Source organism: Periplaneta americana, chromosome 4 (assembly GCF_040183065.1).
Source record: "Periplaneta americana isolate PAMFEO1 chromosome 4, P.americana_PAMFEO1_priV1, whole genome shotgun sequence".
NCBI classification, from domain to species: Eukaryota; Metazoa; Arthropoda; class Insecta; order Blattodea; family Blattidae; genus Periplaneta; species Periplaneta americana.
This window is the reverse complement of record NC_091120.1, coordinates 181427936-181448739: the sequence shown is the minus strand read 5'-3', so window position 1 is coordinate 181448739 and position 20804 is coordinate 181427936. Positions and strand designations below refer to the sequence as shown.

Below are 20804 nucleotides of genomic sequence, written 5' to 3'. Positions count from 1 at the left end.
ATACATAACTTTTTAAATTTAATACTAGAACTATTAGAATTGACAAGATTAGGATACTTAAATATACATTTGTTATATATTCTTGGGCCTAAATTATTACTATGATTAAATACTGTAATAGTGTTGTATTTTGGTTCAAACAATCTTAAAGAATTCATACCTTTTGTTTCATAACTATGAGAATACAACTCAAAATTATTTCGATTTTATGTATGAATTTTATTAATACAATATAATAAATTTGTCTTACGTTAAGTACATTAAAGTCTAGAAACAAATTTTGAGATGGAGAATCAATAGGTTTATGAAGACATATTTTAATTATATTGTAAAACATTATTCCATTATGTTCATAGATGTACACTTTTTTGCATCTATCATACCAACAAGGACGTTTTGGTGCATTTCTCTATATAAATTAGGCCCATCTTCTTTGAAATTATTTCAAGAATTTAAAGGACATTAATTATCTGCGAGTCAATCAGAGAAATCTATGAATAAGAAAATAAGATCACAATATTTTAAAGACTAAACAGCAGCAATTTTTCTATAAATCATTTTTAGCTGTTTGCTGATGAAATGTATTGCCCTCTCAGCGCTCCATAAAACAGTCTTACATTAAATAATGACAGTGAAGGAAGCGTAGAGTTGTCACAGGGCACATAATAGCCCCACAGTTGAGATTCTTCATAATTGACGCAAAAATATTAATTTGTTAGTCTAATTTTTCACTGTGTGAAATGTAAACACATAGTAAGGTTCTGTTATAATGAATTATTCCATTACGTTCACAGAAAACGACGTTTTCGTATCTGTCCAGCCAGTAAGGTAGTTAGGCGTGTTATTTCTGTGTGTACTATAGTTACTTCCAAGCGTTTCTAAGGAATTAGGTCACATTCATTATCTACGCGTCAGTTTATCAGAAAATTCTGTGAACGAAGTATGATTATTTCACTAACAGTAAATAACTCAAGAATGTTTGAAAGGACAGTAACGACTATAAATCGTCTTCAGCTATGTTACTATTACATTTCTTTTCTTTCACCGCTTCAGTAAAGGTGGAGGTATCTAGATGTTCAAATTAGCCCGAAGGGATTAGAATCCTTTATAATTGAAACAATAATTAATTTTATTTAGTTTACTTTCTACTGTGTAAAATATGAACAGATAGTAAGGTTATATTACAAGTAACTGTTCCATTATGTTAACAGAAAGCCAATTTTTTTTATCAAGCAAACGAATAAGGTGGTTTGACGTCCTTTCTCTATCTAGCCTATAGGGATTTCTTCCAAACCATTCCAAGAATTTCCTTCACTTATGTTATGTACAAGTCAGTTTACCAGAGAATAATATGAACAAAATATGATCGCTTTGCTAAGTAAATAACGTAAGGACGTATGAAATAACAAAGATGATTAGCTACTGTAAATCGTTTTTAGCTATTTGACAACTAAATTTATTTTTTTCCATCACTTCATAATAAAGTATTAAATTAAACAATGGTAGTGAAGGTAGCATGGAAGTGTTAATATGTACAAAATAACACCATCGATTTGGAATTTTCAGTAATTGACAGATTTTTTCACTTTTATTTTTTGGTATACTTTTATTTTACTTGAAGTAATGGCATTAGGTTTGGAAGTAAATCCCGAAAAAAAACAAAGTATATGATTATATCTCGTGACCGGTACATAGTAAATCTACGAAATGGCAATATAAAAATTGGAAATTTATGCTTTGAAACGGCCGGAAAATTTAAAGGAGCAATGGTAACAAATATAAATGACACTCGAGACAAAATTAAACGCAGAATAAATATGGGAAATGCCTGCTGTTATTCGGTTGAGAAACTTTCGTCATCTAGTCTGCTTTAAAAACAAACTGAAAGTTAAGAAGTTATCAGATAGTTATATTAGGCCTACAAGTTATTCTGTATGGTTGTGAAACTTGGACTCTCGCTTTGAGAGAGGAACAGAGGTTAAGGGTGTTCGAGAGTAAGATGCTTAGGAAAATATTTGGGGCTAAGAAGGGTGAAGTTACAGGAGAATGGCGAAAGTTATACAACGCAGAACTGCACGTATTGTATTCTTCACCTAACATAATTAGGAACATTAAATTCAGACGTTTGAAATGGGCAGGAGATGTAGCACGTATGGGTGAATTCAGAAAGGCATAAGAGAAAAAGACCTTTGGGAAAGCCGAGACGTAGATGGGAGGATAATGTTCAGATGTATTTGAGGGAGGTGGGATATAATGGTAGGGACGAATTAATTTTGCTCAGGATAAGGACCAATGGCGGGCTTATATGAGGACGGCAATAAACCCCCGGGTTCCTTAAAAGCCACTTGTAAGTACGTAAGTAAGTCCACTTTTACATTGTGTCAAATGTAAAGGGATAGTAAGGTTAGGTTATAAATAACTATTCCATTATGGTCACATAAACTCAGTTTTTTTTTTTTTTTTTTTTTTTTTTTTTTTTTTTTTTTTTTTTTTTTTTTTTTGCATCGAAAGGGTCGTTTAGCGTGCAGCTTTTCTGCGTACAGTTTTATGAACGAAGTATGAATGTTTCACTAAGTAAATAGTAGCCTATAAGGATGTTTGAGAAAAGAAACAGCAATAGCGATTACTCGAAACAGGCTCTAGGTATTGATTATCATTTTTGAAATTTATTTTTTCATTTCATAACACAGTCTTATCTATACTAATAATAAATCTGTAGCCGAAATTTTTCTGGTAATTTTCGATTTTCCAAAAATAATTGGCCCTAACATATATAATTAACCACTCTGAAACCGAAAATCGCTTTTTTTTAATTTTTGTTTGTATGTCTGTCTGTCTGTCTGTCTGGATGTTTGTTACCTTTTCACGCGATAATGGCTGAACGGATTTCGATGAAAATTGGAATATAAATTAAGTTCGTTGTAACTTAGATTTTAGGCTATATGGCATTCAAAATACATTATTTAAAAGGGGGGTTATAAGAGGGCCTGAATTAAATAAATCGAAATATCTCGCTTATTATTGATTTTTGTGAAAAATGTTACATAACAAAAGTTTCTTTAAAAATAATTTGCGATAAGTTTTAGTCCTTGAAAAAGTTTGATAGGACTGATATTTAATGAGATAAATGAGTTTTAAAATTAAAATAACTGCCATCGAAGGCCGTGTAATGAATTAAAAAACAAATGACTTCATCTATAAGGGGCCTTTGACAGCAACAATCGAAAGCTATGAGATATAGCCTACAGAGAATGTTTCTGTGTTTGTATGAAGTAATATCGGAAGCTAAATTAACCGATTTGTATAATTAATTATTATTTCACCATTGGAAAGTGTAGTTTCTCTAGATGGACATAATGTTATAATGTTATTACAGTAACTTCTGATATAATATAATATAATATGTAATATTATATAATATAATTTAAGTTATTTGAAGGGTTCAGAACCATAGTGGGCCAAGCGCCATTTACTGAATACGTAGAAAACAAGGGTTAAAATTAAGTTACTACCATAATTCATTGGAAACCTATAACAAGTAAAATAAAATATACACATTAAATCTAAATGATGTCAATCTTCATTAAACTATGGTTGCATGTAATAAAAATTAAGAAACATGTTAAAGGAATTGTCATTGCACCAAATGAGTGTCTCTGGACAAAAATGATCGCATTTTAATTATTTGGATGCAATTTAAACTAAGTAACATATTAAACGATTTATCCTTGTATCAAACACGAATGTTCCTTGGATCAAATGTCCTATTTTAATTATGTAATTACTTTATATTTATTTCTAACGGGTGCAGCGGAGCGCACGGGTACGGCTAGTGGAATAATATGGGTGGGAGAAGCGTGGATTATCTTCAGACGTTGCAGTAACTCCACGAAACGGGATTTTTTTATAATTGCGTGATTGTTATTTCTATTAGCCTACTTCATCGCTGTGTGAAATACAAATAGGACATATTGTATTGTGGATGAGTATAATTCATTCATTTATGTTCTTGGCAGTACACGTGACTTTCATTGATCAGAAGGAAAGTGGTTTGGCGTACCCTCTGTCTGTGTACATACCAAGAATAAAGACATTTCATGCAATGCAAGAGATTTGGTAGTCCGTCATTTCTTTCTTTTACAGTTCTGAAATATATTCCAGGTATTAATGAGAATTAGATATTTATGGTGGTAATTGTTTAACGACGCCTTCAGCTTCACACTTTATTCCAAACTCAACATGAACGAGAAATTGTCCATAAGTTTTTCCTCGATTTTCAGGGACTGGGTTCTTTTTCGTGCCTTAAATCTATGATAAAAGACTCCAAGCTCTGCTTCTTCCATCTAGGAAAACCATGTAAAGAACTCTATTCCTTTTTAAACTCCATCGTCTCGTCAGGTTTGAAATCCATCAGTATGAGAAAAATCTATACTACCGAGGGTGACAGCAGCTCTCATAGAATCTGCCATCGAATGTAATACTGAGGTAAAATTATCGTAACGAATAGCATTTAGGAGTATCCGTTTTAACGAATGGGCGAACCCAGCGGCCGCAGGGGGCTTCGGGTTATGAGGGGGCCTGTGAGAATAACAATAACAGTAAGAATAAATATAGAGTCGAATCAAGTATTAATTTTTTTTTACTAAAACTTTATTTACCCACGGCATGGCGCGTCCTCAGGTTGCGGATCGAGGAGACGGCTGCGAATATATTGAATAAGCAGTCGCGGACAGCCGATCAGGGGTGGTCCTCCAGCTTGGGGGTTGGGCGAAGGGCTAACAACCCATCACCGTAAAAAACAGCTTGTACGAATCCTTCAAATAAGCCTCGGAATGGGACTATTTTGGACAACTACTAAATATACATAGGCCAAATAGGAATGATCGGGACAAAATTGAAATACAAACTGCTGAGCCATATATACCCGAACCCACACTTTCTGAAGTCGAAATTGCGATAGAAAATCTGAAAAATTATAAGTCTCCAGGTATCGATCAAATTCCAGCAGAATTAATACAAGAGGGTGGAAGCGCATTATCTAACGAAATTTATAAGCTTGTACTTGCTATTTGGGAAAAGGAAATTGTACCATATCAATGAAAGGAGTCCATAATCGTACCTATCTTTAAGAAGAGGGACAAGACTAACTGTAGTAACTTTGGAGGAATATCACTTTTGTTGACGTCGTACAAAATTTTGTCCAATATTCTTTTGAGAAGGTTAACTCCATATGTAGATGAAATTATCGGGGATCATCAGTGGGTTTTAGGCGTAACAGATCAACTATTGACCAGATATTTTGTATTCGACAGATAATGGAGAAAAAATGGGAGTATAAGGGTACAGTGCATCAGTTATTCATAGATTTAAAAAAGGCATATGACTCTGTTAAGAGAGAAGTTTTATATGATATTCTTATGGAATTTGGTATTCCCAAGAAACTAGTTCGATTAATTAAAATGTGTCTCAGTGAAACGTACAGCAGAGTTCGTATAGGTCAGTTTCTGTCAGATGCGTTTGCAATTCACTGTGGGCTGAAGCAAGGAGATGCACTATCTCCTTTACTTTTTAACTTTGCTCTAGAGTATGCCATTAGGAAGGTCCAAGATAACAGAGAGGGTTTGGAATTGAACGGGTTACATCAGCTGCTTGTCTATGCGGATGACGTGAATATGTTAGGAGAAAATCCACAAACGATTAGGGAAAACACGGAAATTTTACTTGAAGCAAGTAAAGCGATAGGTTTGGAAGTAAATCCCGAAAAGACAAAGTATATGATTATGTCTCGTGACGAGAATATTGTACGAAATGGAAATATAAAAATTGGAAATTTATCTTTTGAAGAAGTGGAGAAATTCAAATATATGGGAGCAACAGTAACAAATATAAATGATACTCGGGAAGAAATTAAACACAGAATAAATATGGGAAATGCCTGTTATTATTCGGTTGAGAAACTTTTATCATCCAGTCTGCTGTCAAAAAATCTGAAAGTTAGAATTTATAAAAGAGTTATATTACCGGTTGTTCTTTATGGTTGTGAAACTTGGACTCTCACTTTGAGAGAGGAACATAGGTTAAGGGTGTTTGTGAATAACGTGCTTAGGAAAATATTTGGGGCTAAGAGGGATGAAGTTACAGGAGAATGGAGAAAGTTACACAACGCAGAACTGCACGCATTGTATTCTTCACCTGACATGATTAGGAACATTAAATCCAGACGTTTGAGATGGGCAGGGCATATAGCACGTATGGGCGAATCCAGAAATGCACAGAGTGTTAGTTAGGAGGCCAGAGGGAAAAAGACCTTTGGGGAGGCCGAGACGTAGATAGGAAGGTAATATTAAAATGGATTTGAGTGAGGTGGGATATGATGATAGAGACTGGATTAATCTTGCTCAGGATAGGGACCAATGGCGGGCTTATGTGATGGCGGCAATGAACCTCCGGGTTCCTTAAAAGCCAGTAAGTAAGTAAGTAAGTATTGTTTGCTCTTGACTCTGTTCTCCTTCCTTCGATAATACTGTACTAGCATCTCAGCTCAAGTGCCTCTATATATACCATGAATTCTGGGATTGGTAACTGAATTTCTGTTATTATTAGGGCTAGGAAGTTCATGCATTTGCATATATTTTTTCATCGGATGTAATTATTAATTGCTGATTAATTATCTTCACGAATCATCAACATTTAAGCTTATCAAATCAAATTTTATATTGTATATTTTTGCATATTTTGACCTTTTTATATAAATGCATAATATTTCATGATATTTATATTATTGTGGCATATTTTCGCGTTTAAACTCATTAAAGCTGATTTTATGTCGCATAAAATGCATAGTTTGGATTTTAAAAATAAAAGCACAATATTCTATTTTTGAAAACTGGTATTGAGTGTTATTATTATGAGTATTATTTTTACCAGAAAAATATTGAAAGTTTTGCGGCACACGTAACGAATTTCATGCCACAATAGTGTACCGCTTTCAACAATAAATGTAAGTTTAATCTGATCTAGTTTCACCTATATTATTACGGTGCATTTTTAATTTTTATTATTATTTATTACTTATTTATTAGTGATATATAAAAAATATAAAATTTTATTAGTCCATATTTACTGGCATATAATAATAGTACATTTAGCTCCCCATATGAAAAGGTTGCCAGATTTGACAAAGCGTATTACATATAATTTGGAAACACACCTAAAAGGTAAAATGATATACATTTGAAACGGTTAGGGAATTGAATATATAAAATGTCAGAGAAATTTACACCTGAGTAGCGTTTGTGCTCATTTACAGTTAAGAAAGGGGGGGGGGGAGGAAACATCATCAGATAGGTTAGAATGATTTGAATGCCATGTACCGCGAGAAAAATAATAGTACGGATTGATTGGCATTGATATCTAAACCAATCAACAGCCATCGGTTAAGATAACTTGAAATTTCCATTATCACTCCCATACAAATGATTTCTCAATATCTGAACCGATCCTTTGAGGGCACTAATGGCTATTTCCTTCACAATGCTGTGTGTTAGGCCCAGGTTTTTATATTTGTTGGCAAAGAAGGAGGGTATGGTACCTCGTGCTCCAACCATCAGACCTATCACATTGTATTGTATACTTATTAATTTCAATTCAGGAATCTGCCCCTGAGCGCGAGTTCTCCTCTTTCAGGGGCGAGCTAAAGTTTTTTCTATACCAGTAAAATTATTAGCAAAATAATAAATAAATAAATAAATAAATAAATAAATAAATAAATAAATAAATAAATGTGGGACAGGCTATATTTATCTTTATACAGAGTGATTTATATAGAACCGACACATTTCTTTCATTAATTGTTTCAAAACGAATTGTGCTAGCGACAACTTATAATACCTAAAATGTAGAGGAATTTTGGGAGATTATTTACCTCTATAGCAAATGTTGAAAATTTCCTCCATCCTGCATAAGGCACAACTCAACACTTCGTTCCATGTTACTGGCCACTCGTTGGAGGACTCTGTTGTCAATAGCTTGAATCTCCTGTGCGATGTTGTGCTTCAGATCGTCCAATGTCTGAGGACGTGTGGCGTAAACCCTGTCTTTTAAGTAACCCCATAGAAAGAAATCCGGCGTTGTCAAATCCGGAGATCTCGGTGGCCACAGGTTCCTGGAAATTATTCGGTCGTCAAAGAAACTTGGTTTTAGGTCTGCACTTTTCGCAGCTCTCTGACACATTGAGTAGGTGTACCCTGTCTCCTGCGACAAACGTCTTAATGATTTTTTGGGTGACTGCTCCAGTCGTGCTCTTACATCAACAACAACCGTGGGAAGCCTAGATGAACGATGCTTGCCCTTTTCACTCACCAGAGATCCAGTTGTTTCCAATTTGTTTACCAGTCCCAGTATTGTGTTTCTTTTGGGAGTATTGCGAACACCAAATTCTCTCTGGTATGCCCTTTGAGTAGCTGTAATTGAATTCGTAATCCAGTATTGCTTCACAAGGAAGAGTCGTTGATTTAATGTGTACTGCATTTTCACGTTGACACAAAATGTCGAAAACAGCTGCCAACAATAGGAATAAAACATAAACTTCTGCGCATCTAGTGCTGCCAACAATAGGAATAAAACATGAACATCTGCGCATCTAGTGACAAGGAATCGAAATTCCAGAACATTCTGCTTAATTTGGTGCTAAAATTGGGTCATTGAATGAATTTCCAACGGAATAATTAAAGAAAGAAATGTGTCAGTTCTATATAAATCACTCTGTAGAACGGGATTGTTGGTTCATAGATCCGTTTCTTTTCACTGTCCACCTCATGCGGTTGATCTGCATGTGCCTCAAATCTGATGGTGGGATCGAGAATGTATGCCGAGTTGTTCTTAATGGCAATCAATGGTTTCAAAGACATACTTACATGCATATTTAGCAAGTTTTAAGGGCATGAACTTCCTGTCTCTAGTTATTATTATTATTATTATTATTATTATTATTATTATTATTATTATTATTATCATTGTTTTCATTATTTCGATATTATTAATGTTTTACTTAAGGGGCCCAATTATTACTTTCGCCAGGGGCCCATACCATTCTTGATTTGTCCCTGTCCACAAATAACAACTCTAACTCTTAGTGAGATGATGAGGGAAAGTAGCGATAGTCCGTCTTGCTATGAGCGCGGTATTGCGATGAAAGGCCTCGGCACAGTACAACTCTCGACCTTAACGAATTTAGTAGCTTCGGGCAGTCCTCCTACCGGCTAGCGGTCCTGGTTTTGTAACCAAAGTCCAGAGTCGTAGGCGTGAGGTTTCCCAAGGTTGGCAGCAGCGTGTGTGGCACGATGTTCGTGATACTTGAGCGCCATTAGCATGGCTCATGTGTTCCATTTACACGACGGCGTCTCTGCAGTTATTCGTGCTGGCGCTACAGCTACTCTCGGTTTATTTGTCGACATTGGGTAAAGTAAATCTCTGAACAATTCAGACAGTACACTATTTTTACATTTTTCTTATTTTTATTAGCAGATTTCACATTGCCATAATTCTCAGATTGCCGTCTTTGCATTATAGATTATTGATTCAGCCATTCTAGACAAACTTGAAATTCCAATGAAAAAGTATTTTTCACAAATATGTGTTTATTATTAGTGTAATATTGTACGAAATGAAAATATAAAAATTGGAAATTTATCCTTTGAAGAGGTGGAAAAATTCAAATACCTGGGAGCAACTGTAACAAATATAAATGATACTCGGGATGAAATTAAACACAGAATAAATATGGGAAATGCCTGTTATTATTCGGTTGAGAAGCTTTGTCATCCAGTCTGCTGTCAAAAAATCTGAAAGTTGGAATTTATAAAACAGTTATATTACCGGATGTTCTTTATGGTTGTGAAACTTGGACTCTCACTTTGAGCGAGGAACAGAGGTTAAAGGTATTTGAGAATAAAGTTCTTAGGAAAATATTTGAGGCTAAGGGGGATGAAGTTACAGGAGAATGGAGAAAGTTACACAACACAGAACTGCACGCATTGTATTCTTCACCTGACATAATGAGGAACATTAAATCCAGACGTTTGTGATGGGCAGGGCATGTAGCACGCATGGGCGAATCCAGAAATGCATATAGAATGTTAGTTGGGTGGCTGGAGGGAAAAAGACCTTTGGGGAGGCCGAGACGTAGATGGGAGGATAATATTAAAATGGATTTGAGGAAGGTCGGATATGATGATAGAGACTGGATTAATCTTGCTCAGGATAGGGACCAATGGCGGGCTTATGTGAGGGCGGCAATGAACCTCCGGATACCTTAAAAGCCGTAAGTAAGTAAGACACAGATAAGTCTCTAAATTTAAATATCCTAATGCTTTATTTTTGAAAGAAATATATTTTACAAGTTTTATGGACATTCAATCTAAGTGGTCTTGACTAGGTAATAGGTACTTTTCGTTTCCCCAAAGTTTGCAACACTTACTCATAGAGCAACTGTTAATGAATGTTTTTCAAGGAGTTATTGTTGAATAAATATTTTGAGAACCTGCACTGTTAATTCCAGAGCTCCAGGATCAAGTAACCTTATTATTATTATTATTATTATTATTATTATTATTATTATTATTATTATTATGTCGAAATTTCGAATAGGTTTGCCACTTTAGAAAGTTCCGACGAAGTTGAGAAAGAATTAGATGTTAATAGCGTGTGGGAAAATATCAGAGATAGTATCAAAATTGCAGCTGAGCAGAGCATAGGTTATTATGAAACTAAGAAAAAGAAACCGTGGTTTGATGAAGATTGTTGCATGGTAGTAGAAAGAAGGAAACAGGCAAAATTGAAATTCTTACAGGATCCAGTTGTGGAGAAGAGAGATAATTATTTCAATGAAAGACGAGAAGCAAGTCGTACACTTAGGAATAAAAAGAGAGGTTACTTGAAGGAAAAACTGAATGAGGTAGAAACAAATAGTAAGAATAAAAACATTCGAGATTTATATAAGGGTATAAAGGAACTTAAGAACGGATATCAGCCAAGGGTAAACGTGATCAAGGATGAGAATGGTGACTTGCTTGCAGACTCTCCATCAATCCTAAACAGATGGAAAAACTATTTTGCGCAACTACTAAATGTACATAGGCCAAATAGAAATGATCGGGACGAAATTGAAATACAAACTGCTGAGCCATTTATACCCGAACCCATGCTTTCAGAAGTCGAAATTGCGATAGAAAATCTGAAAAAGTACAAGTCTCCAGGTATCGATCAAATTCCAGCAGAATTAATACAAGAGGGTGGGAGTGCATTATATAGCGAAATTTGTAAACTTGTACTTGCTATTTGGGAAAAGGAAATTGTACCAGAACAATGGAAGGAGTCCATAATTGTACCTATTTTTAAAAAGGGGGACAAAACCAACTGTGGTAACTTTCGAGGAATATCACTTTTGTTGACGTCGTACAAAATTTTGTCCAATATTCTTTTGAGAAGATTAACTCCGTACGTAGATGAAATTATTGGGGATCATCAGTGCGGTTTTCGGCGTAATAGATCGACTATTGATCAGATTTTTTGTATTCGACAGATAATGGAGAAAAAATGGGAGTATAAGGGTACAGTACATCAGTTATTCATAGATTTCAAAAAGGCTTATGACTCGGTTAAGAGGGAAGTATTATATGATATTCTTATTGAATTTGGTATTCCCAAGAAACTAGTTCGATTAATTAAAATGTGTCTCAGTGAAACATACAGCAGAGTCCGTATAGGTCAGTTTCTATCTGATGCTTTTCCAATTCACTGCGGGCTAAAGCAGGGAGATGCACTATCACCTTTACTTTTTAACTTTGCTCTATAATATGCCATTAGGAAAGTTCAGGATAACAGGCAGGGTTTGGAATTGAACGGGTTACATCAGCTTCTTGTCTATGCGGATGACGTGAATATGTTAGGAGAAAATACACAAACGATTAGGGAAAACACGGAAATTTTACTTGAAGCAAGTAAAGCGATCGGTTTGGAAGTAAATCCCGAAAAGACAAAGTATATGATTATGTCTCGTGACCAGAATATTGTACGAAATGGAAATATAAAAATTGGAGATTTATCCTTCGAAGAGGTGGAAAAATTCAAATATCTTGGAGCAACAGTAACAAATATAAATGACACTCGGGAGGAAATTAAACGCAGAATAAATATGGGAAATGCGTGTTATTATTCGGTTGAGAAGCTCTTATCATCCAGTCTGCTGTCCAAAAATCTGAAAGTTAGAATTTATAAAACAGTTATATTACCGGTTGTTCTGTATGGTTGTGAAACTTGGACTCTCACTCTGAGAGAGGAACATAGGTTCAGGGTGTTTGAGAATAAGGTGCTAAGGAAAATATTTGGGGCTAAGCGGGATGAAGTTACAGGAGAATGGAGAAAGTTACACAACACAGAACTGCACGCATTGTATTCTTCATCTGACATAATTAGGAACATTAAATCCAGACGTTTGAGATGGGCAGGGCATGTAGCACGTATGGGCGAATCCAGAAATGCATATAGAGTGTTAGTTGGGAGACCGGAGGGAAAAAGACCTTTAGGGAGGCCGAGACGTAGATGGGAGGATAATATTAAAATGGATTTGAGGGAGGTGGGGTATGATGATAGAGACTGGATTAATCTTGCACAGGATAGGGACCGCTGGCGGGCTTATGTGAGGGCGGCAATGAACCTTCGGGTTCCTTAAAAGCCATTTGTAAGTAAGTATGTAAGTATGTAAATCGCATTTTCTCATATTGCATCAGAGAAGGCTAGGCTATATAAAAAATAGTCGCGAGCCACAGTTTGCTAACACTATTTTAGTGAACAAGTGTAGGATTGGTTAGGGTTAAACAAGTCACAGCCCTTGACCCGTCGCCTAGAGATCGAACTGTGGTAATGGCAGTGAGAAAGCCAGGCAGGTCACGATGTTCGTGCAGAAGCGGCGATGATGGATCCTTGCTTCTAATTCTGGAAATTCCAACCACTCCGACGTGTTAAAAATTGTTGTATAATCGCTGTTTTTCACGTTACGTAAGCATAGTGCCCGTGGGTGTTGTGGGCATCCTTCTAACCATAATGGAAACTCTTCGGTATTTCTTAGATTTCAAGCGAACAGAGATCCTATACGGAAATCGAGTTTAACGTCTAGGAGATCGTGTGAGACTTTAGATGTATAAGGGAATAACTAATTTACAGTAATGTACACACTGTTTTTCTGCCAACATACTGTTAGATTTCGAAGTAAACTCTGGCAATTGAATAAGAAGCATATCTTTCAGATCTTTTAAAGGAATCTCGCTGCTTTTTAAATCTACTTTTAAAGTTAGATTGTTACAAATCACAATTCTGCTCACTACACTTTTGCCACTATCATCTTACGTAATGATTCACTGATATCATAGTTTAATTTGTATAGCCACACAGAATCATTATTTCGTTTGAAGAACCATTTTCACGGACTTAAATTTGCAAGGAACTCTTCCACAAATCTATTAAAATCACTTATTACACCTGTTTTCAATACCTGTTCTTTTTCTTACATAGTTTTTCTATGTACGTCTAAAATGAAATGTCAGAATTCTTAGGTTGAGCAAGTTAAATAAATAGAAAACACGATTATAATAATTCTTACCGTTATATTTTTCCTGTAATACAGTAAAAAAAAAAACACATTCAGCTTTTAAAAACAATATTCTCCTTTAAAAGAAACTAAATGTTATTTCAAATTGAAGTTTCGTTACGATCTTCAATCATTCTCCCGCATTTGACTTTAAACTCCAGCTCGGAATCTGACTTAGCCCAGTTTTAACGTTGCCAATTCTAACAACAGCACGGTTTGTTAATTTAACATGGCTGTGGATTAAACACAATGGATAAATTATGTCATACTACTTTTTACCAATAAAACGGTACGGTTGCAACGACATGTACCAACCAATCATGGCTGTTTATCCTACAATTTTTATCACCTCACTAGCATTTATTTTTATCACCTCCCTATCATTTGTTTCTTTGTTTGCCAACATTATACTTTCAATAGTTGTACCTTTTAAAATCATTCATGTTTATTTCATCATCCTTAATTAAAACTTTTCTATCATTTATCTTATTTATATTATTTAGGTTATGTTGTAGCTTCTGCTGTAAGAGGTTATGGATAGTCACGTATCAGAGATTGTTTAATATATATATTGATAATTGAAGTGGAATGCAACTGTTTCAATTAAAATGAAACCGAATGAACAAAGCCTTCTTGACTAGTAACTGTTCGTAGAGTTCAATGAAGACTGTATAGTTGGCACAACTGGTAACAAGAGAACAGCTGATTATAACACACTACTGCCATCTAGCGGAATATTTGTAATCATGAGATGGTACAATAATACATTTTCAAAATAGTTTAATATTTTAGTAAGTCAATTAATATTTTATTGTATTAGACTACTTTATTTCTTCTAATCTTTATATACTTACTTCTAATCGTGTAATAGCCAATTAAATCCCAATAGAGTTTTGCTTTTCTCTAGATAAATCAAAATCTCTAGTGAGATTACTGTAGATAATATTGTAGTAGTAGATGGCTTGATTGGTTGAAATCCAACTAATTCTTGGATTTCATTGGTGCACAGACACTTGAGTGAAATATTCCTACAATAACTAATTCATAATGCTTGTCTGTATTACCCAGATCTTTCTTCACACATATATACATACATACATACACACATACATACATACATACATACATACATACATACATACATACATACATACATACATGTTCTGCCCATGGGCAGGTCTTTCACTGCAAACTCAGCATTCTCCAGTCTTTCCTATTTTCTGCCTTCCTCTTACTCTCCGCATATGATCCTCATATCTTAATGCCGTCTATCATCTGATATCTTCTTCTGCACCGAACTCTTCACAGATAGTTTGCTAATTATTGTTAGCAGTCCTGAAGAAAATAATTGCGTTTTCTGCGGCAATTGGCGTTCGGGATACTCTGTGTATTCGTGTTTTCATATGCACGAATAAATGTAGTAATTATGCCATTTGGCAGCATAAATCGATCTTATCCCGTGATAGTAGTCAGCTAACCTAACCTCGTAGTGAAGTCAGACATATCGGCAGAATCTGTAGTCACAAATAACACTCTTACGTAATGCTGAGGAAGTGTGTGTTGGACAATGGTGTCACTGTAGACATATTCAAGTACGGAGCGATTAAAATACGATATTATAATTTGCGGTTGAAGGACGAAGCTGTCCTTGTGTCTTTTTTCCCTTTAAACTCTTAACAGATTGCGATAAGGATAATGATGGACATGAGCGATATTTCTATGTTAGACTGACACGCGATATTTCCGTGTGCAAACGTAACAAATGAACTTGTTTTACCTGTGTTTCTGAATGATATATTGTTTTTGGAATGTGACTGCAGAACGAAGGTCACTCGGAAAGTTTCCTTATAGGGCCATATATTAATGATATTTTGAAATTTACAATTACATCTCAAAATATTCCCCCTCAGTTTCTATGAACTTTTTCATTCTTCTGAACCATAAATGGAAACAGTGGCGCCACACAGTATCTTTGATAGTACTGAATATAGGTATGAAGTTCGTACCAAAACAGTAGATTTCACATCTTGATTACACAATTTTAACACTGTATCACTTCGGAATATGTATGATAAGACTTTCTCGTGTTAAATTCTAACGTACCTTGTTTACATATTTCGACCTTTTATGGGTCATCCTCAGAACTGGTCGTTGTTGGTCTTGGCGCCTCGGTTTGTTTCCTGTGAAGGTGTGTTCGTGTAGTATAATGTAGAGTCAAAGAGAGTGTGTGTTCTGAAATTGAGTATTGTGTTGAGAATTTCATTCGGGTGTGTTTTCGTGTGTCTTTATATTTCATATTCTAGTGTGTTTAGTTTCTGGCTTTTTGGTTGGATGTGTAGTATTTCCATGTCTGTGTTAATGTCTCTGTGGGTGTGGTTAGCATTTGTGATGTGTTTTGCATATGTGGAGGTGTTTTGTAGTTTTGTAATGGCTGTGATGTGTTCTTTGTAACGTGTTTGAAATGATCTGCCTGACTGTCCTATGTAGTTGTTGCAGGTGTTACTTCTACATAGGACAGACAGGCAGATCATTTCAAACACGTTACAAAGAAGACATCACAGCCATAACAAAATTACAAAACACCTCCACATATGCAGAACACATCACAAAGAGACATCAACACAGACATGGAAATACTACACATCCAACCAAAAAGCCAGAAACTAAACACACTAGAACAATATGAAATATACAGACACACGAAAACACACCCTAACGATATTCTCAACACACAGCTCAATTTCAGAACACACACACTCTTTGACTCTACGTTATACCACACGAACACACCCTCACAGGAAACAAAACAAGAGGCGCCAATACCAACAATGACCAGTTCTGAGGATGACCCATAAAAGGTCGAAACATGTAAATAAGGTACGTTAGAATTTAACACATTCCGGAGTAGATTTCAGTCGAGTACAACGAGGAGTATAGATGTCACCCGCGCCTCGCCCTGCTTCCGCCCGCTACAGTTGATACATAGTATGTTCACATAAACAACGCATAGTAGCATTCTGTGGAGCTGTGTAGAGTCGTGAATAGTTTGAAGAGTATTGTTAATTTATATTAATATTTTACGTTCCGTTACAGTCCAAGTTCAACATCGGAATTACGATACGAACTTCCTAGCTGTCATTACAATATAAATTAAAAATTTTCTTAAAAACAATATTATGGGTTTAATATGTGTATCATGTTTACTGTTATGTTCTATAACATATATTGCACATACTAGTTCAGTATTATTATCGATCTAATTATATTTTATGTCATATGTAGCACTAATATTAGTGCAGTGTTAGTGTGTGTGTATAGCCTATATGGTTAAAAAATAGCTGGACAGACCATTTCAATTTAGTAGCAATCCCACTTAAAGTTATCATGCTTCGTTATTATTATTATTATTATTATTATTATTATTATTATTATTTGCCGAACTAGGTTATACCTTTCGTAGCGTCCTGATGTAAGCAGAGTTTGAACTCTAAAACTCCGGGATATACTAACCGATAACTTTCCCAACTTGTTTGGGAACGAAAATACGCTGTCTGCTGATGAAATACTGACAGAAAGAATGCCAACAATCGATTATTGCATAAAATTGTCCATTGTTGTAGCTGTTTACTCATTTCGTTATGATACAATGCGATAGAATACAATAATGGAATTTCAAGCAGTCAAAATATCGCATTCGCATTCAAATGGGAGGCGGACTACTTTTATCTGCGCCATCCAGTATAATCTCGGCCCTAAACTAATACTGTGTTTCAAACCTGCAGTTGTGTATATGTTTTGGTCTCTTAATGGTAAATTAACGTTCCGCCTAGTAGTACTGTAAACGTAAGTGAATGGTATATAATCTCCGCAGTTTTTGTTATAATATTTCAGTAATGTAAACTTGTGTAATTGGTTCAATCTTACAGATTTTGAATTCAGAAAAGATAACTTTAGATGGCAATCAGTAGGTTTTAAGCAGCTTTCGATTATCCTTTTTCATAAAAATAATTAGAGGATCTAAAGAAATTTGCACCGCCATAGTGGATGGTGGACTGAAAAGAGCTAAATAAACCGTGCGTGAAATACTAATAGGCATAATACGACGAACAATGACAAAGTTATGAATTGTTTAACGTAATCTGCCGTATAGATAAAATATATAAACACCATCTTAGATGCTGATGATGTCCAGATATTTCACAACTGCAGCTTCTTTCAAAGGGGGATATTTACAATAATAACAGAAGAGCTACAATTACTGTATGTATTATTAAACTTAAATTACTACATTATTCAAAGATTGTTGACCAATAGATGTTAAAAAAAAAGAGTTTATTGTCTTTTTTAGTCTTTCAATAACGAAAGAAAATGAAAATTATACCAATCTTTAAATTTATATGTGTTAGCATTTTACAAAGTTCGCCCTCAGAATAACTACTAAATATGACATATCTGCATATGAATATACAGGGTGTTTCAAAAGTGACAGTCTAAAATATTTAGAGATAAGTAAAAACGGTCCCGCGCCGTGGCGTCACGGTCTAAGGCATCCCGCCTAAGACTCGCGTTACGGAATGCGCGCTTGTTCGAGTCCTCATGGGGAAAGAAATTTTCTCATGAAATTTCGGCCAGTGTATGGGACCGCTGCCCATCCAGCATCGTGATGCACTTGGGGAGCTACGATAGGTAGCGAAATCCGGTTGCGAATACCAGCTATAACGGCTGGGGGGATCATCGTGCTAACCACACGATACCTCCATTTTGGTTGGATGATCGTCCACCTCTGCTTCGGCATGTGGGCGTGAGGCCAGCAGCCGGCTGGTCGGTCTAGGCTCTTCACGGGCCGTAGCGCCAAGGATTATTTATTTATAAGTAAAAACGAAAAGAAGCAAAAAAAGTCTAGTAAACATGGGACCGCAAATTAACCGTTTACAAGATAATGCCATTTTCTGCAGGTTGGGGCCCGCTGAATACTAAGTACTAATTCCAGTTTTATTTAATTTGTCAGTCACGAGACAGTGAAATTCGTAATTTTGGCTTCAACATCACGGAAATGTGATTGAACATACGCAAAAGAAACCTTTTTGTTTGAACAACAGTAAAGTTTGTGGATAAAAAAGGTAAAGTACAGAATGAACATGTTAACTGGAGAATTTTACAGCAGGTATTCGAAATACTGACAATGCACTTGAATGCCTCTGTCTAGTCTTCTTCGCAAAGATCCGCGAATGCGCTTGAGCAATCCTGGGTCATTCTTCGTTAGCTGGAAGACATCAACAATTCGATACTGCAATTCTTCAGATGTGGTTATGTCTGCTGTATAAACCAGGCTTCTTGCATAATCCCATATACGAAAATTCAAATGATTTAAATTCGGTGACGTAAGTACAGGTCCTCCTCTACCTATCCACCGTTCACCATATCGTCTGTTTAGATATCGCCTCACACTTAGAAGGAAATGGAATGGGAAGAGTGCGACATACGTAAGAAGCATTAATGTTGCCGGTTTATCATATCCAGGAGCTCGGTTCACTGGTCGGCCCCAGACAGCAAAAAAAATGGCATTGTCTCGTAAACTTATTTTGCAGATCCATGTTTACTGGAAATTTTTTGCTTCTCTTTGTTTTTACTTCTCCTCCCTAAATGTTTGACAGTCACTTTTGAAACACTCTGTGTATAGCCGTTACTATTTTTTAAATCTAGATTTAATAAATCATTAACTAATATTTAAGAGTAATATAGGTCCTAAATCCTCTGATTGAGGTTCTGATATGTGCATCTATTATCAAGCAGTACATCTCGCATATGTGTCAGAGGAAGAACAATTATTGTTTGTATAGGCTACATCTGAAGTCTGACTAGTGTAATATGTAGCTAGTCGGCGATGTTTGCAATGGAGGGGGAAAGGAACTGGCCACCCTAGCACATTATCTCCCTGTCTAGTTGCCTCATAAGTGGTGGTTTGTTGGTATCACTTGTGAGGTTCAGACCAGTCCTCGGACAGTTCACTAAACAACAGTAGGTCCTAAAATCGTCCTTCGTGGAACTCTAATATCCACTTTCTTTTTTCACTGATATAACCATCAATCTTCGTCATCTTAGTTCAGTTCTTAAATATGATTTAAATAATTTATAAACCAAGTTTCTTATTCTTATTACATTTTTTTTTCTAGAAGTATCTTGTGATTCCCGTATCAAAGCTTCTGCAAATCCAAGAAAAATTCCTAAGAATTTGTGTCCTGCGTCTTATTTCTTATCTTACTAGTAATAAGTGCATCTTTCGCAGGTACATTATTTTGAAAACTAAATTGATTTTTATAAATTATTTACATTGATTGAGCAGCGTTTTGACTTGGTAAGCTTACCAATGCTGAAGCCCCTGAAGTCATTCCTGTATAATATGCGACCTTGTTCGGAATGAACTCAAGAGTAAATATAATACAATGAATGGAGTTCACCTTCTTTGCCTATTTCAGTGCATGTTAGACGTAACAGTTTCATGGATGTCGGGAACTAGCACTTCCATTCTCGATAACAACTTCTAAGAATTTGGAGTGTCTGTTTTCTTGCGTGTAGTCGTAGCTGGTTGATGAATATGTCCTCAGCTTCCCACGGGAGTAGGTACAAAAAGCAACCTGTAATTTTGAAGGGTGTCGCCTTGATTATTAGCACCCGTTGCCACCTCTATACCAATATGGACATCTATACTGGAGGCCAGCCAAGTTGGCGTTATAACTGAATACTCCTTTCTGCATTGCGAGAATTCCAGTCACTTTGGGTTATTGACTTGTGTCACTGTATCTGCAAGGCACTACCGGTGCTCTCTTAAATTATTATTTCTTTATCTGTGGGCAAATGGTTAATTGCTGCTGTGATTTCTTTAGTTGTTTTACTTTATCCAGTAGATCCAGGCGGTAGCTGGTTACCGTGCTTAGCACTGGATCAGAAGTTCATGAGTTTAAGCCCTGACGATGATGAGGATTTTTAAAAGCGATAAAATTCTTCACATGGCTTGAAGGAAGCAATGAAAACCTGTGAAGTCCATGTAGATGATTTACGACACGTGAAAACCAGTGATGAGCAGAAAATCATTGAGCTTTGATTTTATCACGGTGATTGAAAAATCACGATCACACCTGTGATTAAACAGCTAGTTTCT

At 35.7% G+C, this 20804-nt stretch overlaps 2 protein-coding genes across 7 annotated transcripts in view; both read left to right on the top strand.

Annotated features, from left to right (window-relative positions):
• Nucleotides 1-20804, top strand: part of LOC138698490 (uncharacterized) — a 713766-nt gene that overhangs the window by 250750 nt on the left and 442212 nt on the right. The gene's annotated exons all lie outside the window — the stretch shown is intronic.
• Nucleotides 1-20804, top strand: part of LOC138698488 (serine-rich adhesin for platelets) — a 107677-nt gene that overhangs the window by 68324 nt on the left and 18549 nt on the right. The window contains exon 1 of one of the 6 annotated variants that reach the window (XM_069824455.1): nucleotides 9354-9458. The exons of the other annotated variants lie outside the window; for them this stretch is intronic. The gene's annotated coding sequence lies outside the window, so the exon portion shown is untranslated. Of the gene's footprint in view, nucleotides 1-9353; nucleotides 9459-20804 lie in introns of those variants that run through there. 6 annotated transcript variants of the gene reach the window in all.